Raw genomic sequence first — 9835 nt, 5'->3', positions numbered from 1 at the left:
TAGCTACACACCCTGCACAAACCGCATGCAAGATTCCCCCTCAACATAATTTTACATTCTTCACTTCTCCAATTGGCTTCAACTGTTAACAGAGCCCAGGTTTTGCATACATAGCCACATTTGGGGAGAAAGAAAAGAGTTTGTTCTAGGCAGTTTTGCCTTGATACTTGGCACTACTCCATTTCCTGATTGCGTCGCACTCCCTTCCCTCCCAGGTACCTGAGACTTCTTCATGCACCTGAGAGTCTGGCTTTTGATGCAGCTCCTGGTTAGGAACCAGCCCTCTCCATGGTCATTAGCTTTTTTTTTTTTTTTTTTTTTTTTAAACAAAGCTACCATCTAGTAGGCAGCTTCTTCGGCACTATTGTTAGTCTGAGAATTTGCTAGTACTTAACTCGCTCTTCACAGGCCATAAAAATCTTTATTCTTTGAAGTGTCTAAGTGTGTGATGGCTGAATGTGTTGGGAGGAGCTGTGTTTCAATACGTTTTTTACTTTTGTTCTCAGGCCAGAGAAATTCCATTCAGTTTCATGTGTTCAGTCCTTGAAAACAAAAGGCAGTGCTTCTATTTGAAGCTTTGGTTCATTTAAAGGAAGTAATCAATTCTGTTCTGTGAGTATTTGTTGAATACTTCCTAGGACCTATGAACTGATTCATGCTAGAGGCTGCAGGGCAGTGCCTCTCAAAAAAAAAGAAAAGAAAAAAAATGTGTACCACAATCCTCTAGGGGCTGTCTGATTAGCTAGGTTGGGAGCAGGGTCCAATTAATAAGCATTTCTGAAACATCCCAAGGCAATGCTGACATTGCCTCGGTGGACGCCCTTTGAGTAACACTGCTGAGAGAGACACCATAGCAAATGCTCAGGGTTTTGTGGGAGGACATTGAAGCACATCTGAATTAGACACTAAGACAACCAGTAACACAAATAATTCAATCCCCAAAATGCACTCCAGAGATATAGAATGCCAGTGGCCTTCAGGAGGTGATAGGAATCACCAACCACTGTGGACCAAAAGTGTCAGATTAGTTGCCACTATCTAAGGTAGGGTTTTGGAGGCAGTGGGGTTTGGAAGAAAGGGTATGATGTGGATAGGTGGGAAAGAGAGAGGAAGGCTTCCTGGGACAAGAGAATATGGTTACAAATGATGATATGTTTGCACTGAGAGCTGTTACATAGTTTCTGCAGAAATAAATGAAGACCAACCAAATAAGAACCAGAAAACTCTACTTATTCAGAGCTTGCAAGACAGTTAGTCACCATCACTAGCATTTTGGCAGAAATCCAAAGGCAGGCAGAGGAGTGGGAAAGTTTTAGACTGGCGGAAAGGGAAGGTTCCAGTGTGTGCTGATTGGAGGCTGTTGGCATGAGGAAGCTGGAGGTGGCTCACTAGCAATGGGAATCCCATTTATTGGTTAGGGGGTATATTTTGCTTTCTCCAGTTGGTCCTATATTGGAAGGATGGACACAAATTAAGAAAGCTGTAATTTATCGATGGAGTCCTAGCCATTTTTGACGATTGTTACAGAAGTTATTGCTTGGCTTCCTGAGTTGTTATGAGAGGTAAGAACCTACTTTCTACAAGTCTGACTTATAAGTAGCACGCTGGCTTCCTGACTGGCTACGTAGAGGTGACACAGTCTCCAGGGCAGGTTGCTGCTGGCTGTGGGTTGTAGTTCTGTTTGTATATATGGTCTGGCCATTGATGTTTGTACATTCACCCTCTTGTTTCTGGATTTTTGGGGTTTGCCCTGATGTCATCTATCTTTTCACATTGTTTCCTCTTCGTTTTTTGAGAATATGGGCTTGTAGCCTCATTCCACTTCACCGATGGCTTTTGAGAGGTCCCTCCTTATTTTCTGAGCACTCAGGAGCCCTTCTATGTTCTACTTATTCTCTCATCCCTCAGATTGACGATGAGGAACTTCTCCTGGAGGAGCAGATATTGGTTCAGTTGCTCCTGAGTGAAGCCCAATCTTCAGGCTCCATCGCTGTTCACAGGGTGACAGCTATCGCTTGCATGGAGATACCAAAGCTGTGTGGGAGACGTCAAGGACCAGGGCTCACAGTTCTCTCCTTGACCTCATACGGAAGGACAATTGAGTGCTCTCTGCAGAAGCTTCCAAGTCCCAAGGTAGAAGGAGACCTGCAGGATCCCCTTGGATGAAGGCAGATGCAGGCACTGGACCCTTTGCTAGTGTCTAGAAATGGAAACTCTGCAGATGGGGTCTATGCTGCCAAAGCTAACATCCTAAAGGCTCGTGGCCCCAAACAGCTGAGTGGGGTCACCTCTTTTTCCAGCAAGCGCTTAAAAAGGCTCCATATCAATGCTCCGTAGACACCACATTGAAGCTTTGCAGGACGACTCTCTGTTCTCACCCTCTGTCGGCAGCTGCTTTGGCCACAGTCAACTTCTATCTTCCATCAGAGATGGTCTTCTTTCAGGCTTCTCGACCAGCTCTTTGATGGCACATAACCTTTTAGCCACTTCCCTAATTCTGCAGGTGGCTCACCACTGTTTATTTATCCCATTTCTTTTGCTCTCTGAAACTCCTCTTGGGGTGGCTCCCAGGAGGTCTAGTGAGCCGTAGCACCTAATTAATTCCTCATGAGAAGTTCACGTGTTGGGCCATCCTTTCTCTTTTTTTTTTTTTTTTTTTTCCTTCAGAATTGCTTATTTGTTGCACTTATAGTCATTTCTCATGGAAAAAATTTAACATATAAATCCGTCATATATCAGATTATTCCAGTATACTAAAACGGTCATAGGCACTCAACGTAAAATATTCTGGCATTTAAAAAATCCATAGCAGAGATTTTTCATTTACAATAATCATAGATATTATTAAAGTAAATAATACGTCTGGGAGCTAGGGCTTTTTCACCTTTGAATTCAGGCATGTTGGATGTGTTCGAGCATATGCATTTATTTTTTCTGGGCAGAAAACAAATATCTTTGTGACCGTTGTATAAACAATGAAGAATTAAGTTATTGAAATAATGATTCTGTTTTGTATATTGAAATTAGAGATTGTTAGCTGCTCCTCGATACTCATTTTCTTCTTCTTCTATAGTATTTGAACCTCCAGTATTTAGCTATGCACTTGGCTGCAAGAAGAATCCTACTTTCCAACTTTTCTTATATCTGGTTACAGCCAGATGACTGAACTGTAAACAAGGGATATAAAAGGAGATATGTGTGTGTGAAATTTCTGGCGTGAGTCCTTAAAAGGTGGAGATGTGCCCTTTCTTGACTTATTTTCCTTTCTGCTAGCTGGAACATGAACGTGATGGCTGGAGCTAAAGCAGCCATGTGCATCACACCGGGAAAGCCTTAAGGATGGTGAATGATGCAGCCAATTAGAAGGAGCCTGAGCTCATTCCAGCCTTGGATCACCTCCTCAGTCTCTTAAGTGAGAGTTAAATAAACACTTGATCAGTTTTTAAGAAGCACTGTTATTCTTGTTTTTTAATCACTTGTAACCAAGCCTGATCACAACTAATAAAACACCAAAATAATCAAGTATCAAGGAATAAATTTTGCACTGTCCTTTAAAAAGATGGAAGGAGCATTCATGCCATATAGGACTGCCTAAATCCACCCAGAAGCGTATTCGCCAGAGTCTCAAACAGTGGCTCATCATGGTCACAGTCTTCAGTGAGTTAGAGCTGCTCATACACTCAGGATACTGGAAGTAAGGCCTCTGGAAAATCTCAGTTTAGAAATGATAGAAGGATGCATTTTCTTAAAAAAATAAAATCAGAATGAGGTGACCTAAAATAATTGGATGGTCAAAGCCAGTCTTCACTGTCACAATGTCAAATACGTTTAGGGACAAACAGGTAATGTTAATGTAGTTTGATTTAGGACACCTGAGTGTCAGGAACACGTACGCAAACCCGAGAGTCCTTGTTCTGTCTGAACACCCTCAGATTTGTCTAAAATACATGTCTGGCTAAATAAAACTTGTCTGTGAGCTGGTCCTATTCTCAGGCCACCAGTTCGTGCTCCCAGTAAGTTTTTATCAACATTTTCATTGGATTAGAGTAGACTTCGTTGTTGGGGCAAGACGTGATCTCAGGCTTCCATTATAATTAAGGGGAAGACAAAACGGATCAGTACAGGTGACTTTTAGAACCTGAAATGCCTCACTGGGCTCAAGGGTTAAAATCTGGGATGGTTATCTTTGAGCTTGGCGGGAAGTGTGGTGGCCAAGAGAATGATCCATATTAGAAACCTAAATACCAGACAAAGACAGGAAGTGCACATTCAGGGTTGAGACCAAGAGAACTAGAGGTTCAGATTCAGAGAGTAAACCATCAGTCTCTGAGCAAGAGAGAACAAATAACCTGAATGGAAAGTAAAAATTTAAAAAAATTTTTAAATTAAAATAAAATTGATGTCTTGTATGTTGTATATAAATATTAGATTTAAGTTAAGAAAGGATAAAATGCAGAAAGCACAGACCATATGCAGATAGGCTAATAGGCATTCTTCCCATCGACCTACACAAAAATAAAAGGCTTGAAAATCATTACATAAAATCAGGATTTATAACAATACCAAGAGTTAACAACCCACCTACTTGGTTAAAGTTCCCTTTAATTTAAACAGGTGACATGATTCTGAAAGTTATTAAGACTACATCTGTCCCTTTCAAGCTCTAATTTGATTATTGACAAGTATAAAAGATTATTTCACAGATTGTTCTTAATATAGGCGATACTGGTCCAACTCCCCTTATGACAAAGCTGACAAAATTTGAGAAAATGAAACACATTTTCCTATAACATTACTCTTTTTCCAGTGTGTAGCATTGTAACTGAATTAACGTTACTTAGCTAGGAAAACATAGTTAATTTTATTTGGGTTGGGAAAAGAACTGGAATATTAGAAGAAACTATATACTAAAAAAGGGGGCAGGAAACGAGCCACAAATCTTAAGGTTTATTAATGCATCCTTCACTTGTGAGCTATCTTCACTCTAGTGAAGAGAGATAGCATACAAAAAAATTTGCCAAAGCAGCGCAGTACATGGGAATCAGCATGTCGACACCTAAAAGGAGGTAAAACACAGCTCAATAGTATCAGCCCAATTTCTCACATCTTTACTGTGGGACAGATGGAGAAACAAATTGACATCCAAAAGGTCACTGATTTTGATATTCCTGGGACAGAAATGCTCCCAACTGGCAGTAAATCCACAAGTCACTGAAGTGCGGAGGACTAATCCACTTTATCGCCTTCATCAAATATTTAGAAATGGTAACACTCATTGGAAAACCACTAAGGGGATAAAAAAGAAACTTTGGCAGGCACAGTGCCTTACACCTGTAATCCCAGCACTTTGGGAGGCCGAGGTGGGCAGATCACCTGAGATCAGGAGTTCGAGACCAGCCTGGGCAACATGGAAAAACCCTGTCTCTACTAAAAGTACAAAAATTAGCCAGGCATGGTGGCACATGCCTGTAATCCCAGTGACTCAGGAGGCTGAGGTAGGAGAATCGCTTGAACCCGAGAGGCAGAGGTTGCAGTGAGCGGAGATTAAGCCAGTGCACTCCAGCCTGGGGGACAGAGGGAGACCCAGTCTCAGAAAAAAAAAAAAAAAAAAAAAGGAATGTTTAGGTTCTATGGTTTAATATATGTACAAACTGAACACTTTATTAAAACATTAGAATTGTTTTCTCACGAAAACAAAAACCTCTTTGTGGGAATTTGAGAAAGAGAGTTGATGGGACTATGTCTCCAAAAGATTTACATGTCACTTTGTGTGGAAACACTAAAATCTCACACACATAGATCACCTGAGGTCAGGAGTTCGAGACCAGCCTGGGCAACATGGAAAAACCCTGTCTCTACTAAAAGTACAAAAATCACAGATCACAATGGAAGAGACCTGCAGTCACAGACCAGATGAAAATGCTCGGTCTGCCAGCAACAGATTTTTACAGTAAGGATTGGACTTTGAAGATTTACCTTAAAGATTGAGTTACTGGCCTGAAGCAGAACACCAGTGAGGCTTCCCACTGGAATCTCTTCATCCCAGAAAACTGTTTCAGGGACATGGACCCAAAAAAGTCCCTAAACTGTATGCAGCTGTTTTTGGAATAATGAAGTATAAGCCCTTCTAAACGTAGAGTTGGTCACTAAAATAAATGTTATCCTGGGATTCACTGCAAATATTGTACAATTAAATAACCCATTAAGCACAAGCTTCAAAACAGAAACTTCTTCCTAATAACTGTAAAGTTTTGCACAACCAAACAATGAAAGCCAAATAATCCACTCACAATAAAAACCGGTTCGATAACATACAGAAGGTTATGCTATGAAACAACAGCCATCACAAATTAATACAGTTTTGTTCCCCAAGTACTATAGTTCTTTTTCGGAACATTGGTTGCCCTTTTAAAATTTTATTGATAAGGAACAAAACAACTACACAAGACCAAGATGTTGAAAGGTAATCTATATCCTCAAGATAAAGTAAAGGGTATTGTAAACAAATTCTATCACATAAACTGCATTTACCATTCCCCTCTACAAGTTATGGTACCCACCAGCTGCTGGAATCCCAAAGCAATGAAAAAACAATTAGAATTATATGCCTTGGTTTTGTTTTTATTAGTCAGAATGAAAAAAATAATAGCCTGGTGTTGAAGGCACAATGGATTTGAAATAACACCTAAGTCAGAGTCATAGCTGTGCCACCTTCGAATGTGCAACTTGGGAAACTCAATTTATTTTTTGTCTTGAGTTCCTTTTCTATAAATTGAGTAATTGGAATAGATTATCTCTCTCTCTCTCTCTCTTTTTTTTTTTTTTTGGATGGAGTTTTGCTCTTGTTGTGCAGGCTGGACTGCAATGGGGCAATCTCAACTCAGTGCAACCTTTGCCTCCCAGGTTCAAGCGATTTCCCCTGTCTCAGCATCGCTCGTAGCTAGGATTACAGGTGCCCGCCACCATGCCCAGCTTTTTTTTTTTTTTTTTTTTTGTATTTTTAGTAGAGACGGGGTATCACTATGTTGACCAGGCTGGTCTCAAACTCCTGACTCAGGCTATCCACCAGCCTCAACCTCCCCAAGTGCTGGGATTACAGGCATGAGCCACCACGCCCGGCTAGAATAGATTATTTCTGAAAACTTTTCAATATCTGACATTAGTATAATGACGAGCAGCTATTCTTTCCTTTAGGAATTCCTGGAGGGCTTTGCTGTCATTTCTTCATAACGCCTACTGGGGACACTATTGCTTTCTCCCTTAGTATCTTTCTTATGAGAACCACATGCCTGGAGGTAATCAATTTCCTTTGGCGATTGGTGGCTCATAAATAGGCATGGGACTTAAGTTAGGCAATCTAAGATCAGGGATTCTGGGAAAGTTCATTATTAATTTTCTGCAAAAACTTCTGAAAATAACTCTGCTTTCTTTCTTTGAACTCGGCTGGGTGCAAAATGCAAAATCTGAAGTGTTAGTACTATCTCTCTACCACCCTAGAGGTGAAGCTAATGTGTGGAGAAAAGCTGAGTCCAAGGACTGTCAGGAAAAACACATCCCAAACCACAGGATTAAGTCAGCAAGGAAGCCAACCCTACTCTGAACTTTGAGTTGTGTGAGCCAACACATTTTCTATTGCTCCAGCCACTTGGAGTTGATCTTTTATATAATCAAATAGAAATCTGACATTTCTATTTCATTGTACTTGAACTATCCATTTCTGCTTTTTTTTTTTTTTTTCTTTTTTGTAGAGACGGAGTCTTGCTCTGTCGCCCAGGCTGCAGTGCAGTGGCACAATCTTGGCTCACTGCAACTTCTGCCTCCTGGGTTCAAGCGATTCTCCTGCCTCAGCCTCCCAAGTAGCTGGGACTACAGGCACATGCCATCACGCCTGGCTAATTTCTTTTATATTTTAGTAGAGACAGGGTTTCACCGTGTTGCCCAGATGGGTCTTGAACTCCTGGGCTCAAGCAATCCACCAACCTCAGACTCCCAAAGTGACAGGATCACAGGCATAAGCCACCGCGTCAGACCCATTTCTGCTTATGTTTCTTTTGCACCCACTCTGCATGCCATGGTAGAAATCCTAAGAGTGATTCACCTGCAATGTGTCCACTTGATCTAGAATCTCAGAGGGCTTATTTTATGTGTGTCCAGTAAAGGAAAGTGACAGATTTGAAATTCACCTGGAAATGGCTAAATAAATGAAGAGAACATATAACTTAAAACCAAATAAAATTGAGGGAGATAATAAATGTCAATTTGGAATTTAGCTCTTTCTGTCATGACATAATTTGAGTTCTGCCAGATATTTGATTTTTTTTCTTTTTTTGTCCCACAAACTGAAAGACGTCTCTTTTAATTTCTCAGTAATGGTGGCAACAATGTCACATGTCTATTCTTAGCCTTCAATCTTTATTTTGCTTCTACCTTGGAAACTAGATCATTTATAAAAAATAATAAGACAGACCCTCATCTGTACTTTGCAAACAAGTAAGAAAATCAGCTTGTTCTCCGTTCAACTGTACTTTTTAAGAGAGAAGGAAGACAGTGGAGAACAAATCTTAATTGAATTAAAAACCACATTATTTTTATCGATGTGAGTTTAGTCATTTCGTTTAAGAATTTTTAATGTTCATTTGGAAAGTCTTACATCTTAAATAGATTTTTGTAAGTAAGTCATTGGGTTAAATGTTAATTGACTTATACATGAAGCACCAAATAGTTCAAACCATCTGCCATAAGTCTTAGATACCAAGAACTTTACTAGGTTACCCAGAATGTCTTCCAGTGGTCACCTCTGACATTTTCTGACATGCTTCCCAGAACTTGGGGACAAGGGAACATCTGGCACCACACATAAAATTTGTCATTACATAAACCAAAGATGCTGAGGGCACCCTCTCGAAAGCAGTATACTGCAAAGAAATTGAGTTTCAGCGGTGATTGATCACAACTTGATTTGTGCTGTTAACTCTTCCGAGAAATTTCATAAACAAATAAGACAAAATCACATTTATATAACACTTGATCATGTTTGGATCCCTTTTACATTCATGGTTTCATCTGTCTTCTATAAGAATTCTGTGAGAGAGATAACCATACCCATATTTTTTTTTAGATAAAAAACACTAGGCTTAGAAAGATGAAGGGCTCTGACTAGGTCACACTGCTAGTAAGGGTAACACTAGTGGTTCTCGGGTGCTTTTTTCACCTACCTGATGTAACTCCCACTTTAGGCCTCCTGTTACCCTCACAACCTCCTTTTCAGATAATTAGGGGAGACATTGTGATGGGTATTATAATTAGGTTAATATTGTAATTAGGATGGAGCTCCAGGTTGGATTGAATGGCTTCTTCAGGGATCTACTTCCGGGTTACAAAGAAAAAGAAGTGGTACCTGATTTGAGTTCTCTGGGAACAGTATGTTCATAGACCCCAGGAACTAAGAAATGAAGGTGACTTTAATGGCTGGGGAATGTGGAGAGGAAGAGTGCTGAATGACAGGGTCAAGACCAGGTGAAGGTAGAGCTATCCCCAGAGAAACATACGGCCTTTGTTAAATCACTAGGGACAGGCACTAACTTTGAGGACATTTAGGGCAAAATTCTGTACGAGGTGCCCAAATTCCTCATATAATTTTCTTAAAAACTTGTTTCCCAAGCGTGGAAAGATTCACTAACTTTCCCAGATCTACACAAATGGGAAGGAGAATTGGCATGTTTGGTTCTCAAGCCCTCCCTGGCCTCAGTGTCCTCACTGACTTTGTTGATTTCTAACAGTCTCTTCCATCTCTCAAATTGTGAGTTGACTTTAGTACTACTGATATGGTTTGGCT

The sequence above is a fragment of the Theropithecus gelada genome, chromosome 4 (genome assembly GCF_003255815.1).
Source record: "Theropithecus gelada isolate Dixy chromosome 4, Tgel_1.0, whole genome shotgun sequence".
NCBI classification, from domain to species: domain Eukaryota; kingdom Metazoa; phylum Chordata; class Mammalia; order Primates; family Cercopithecidae; genus Theropithecus; species Theropithecus gelada.
Note: the sequence above shows the minus strand (reverse complement) of the source record.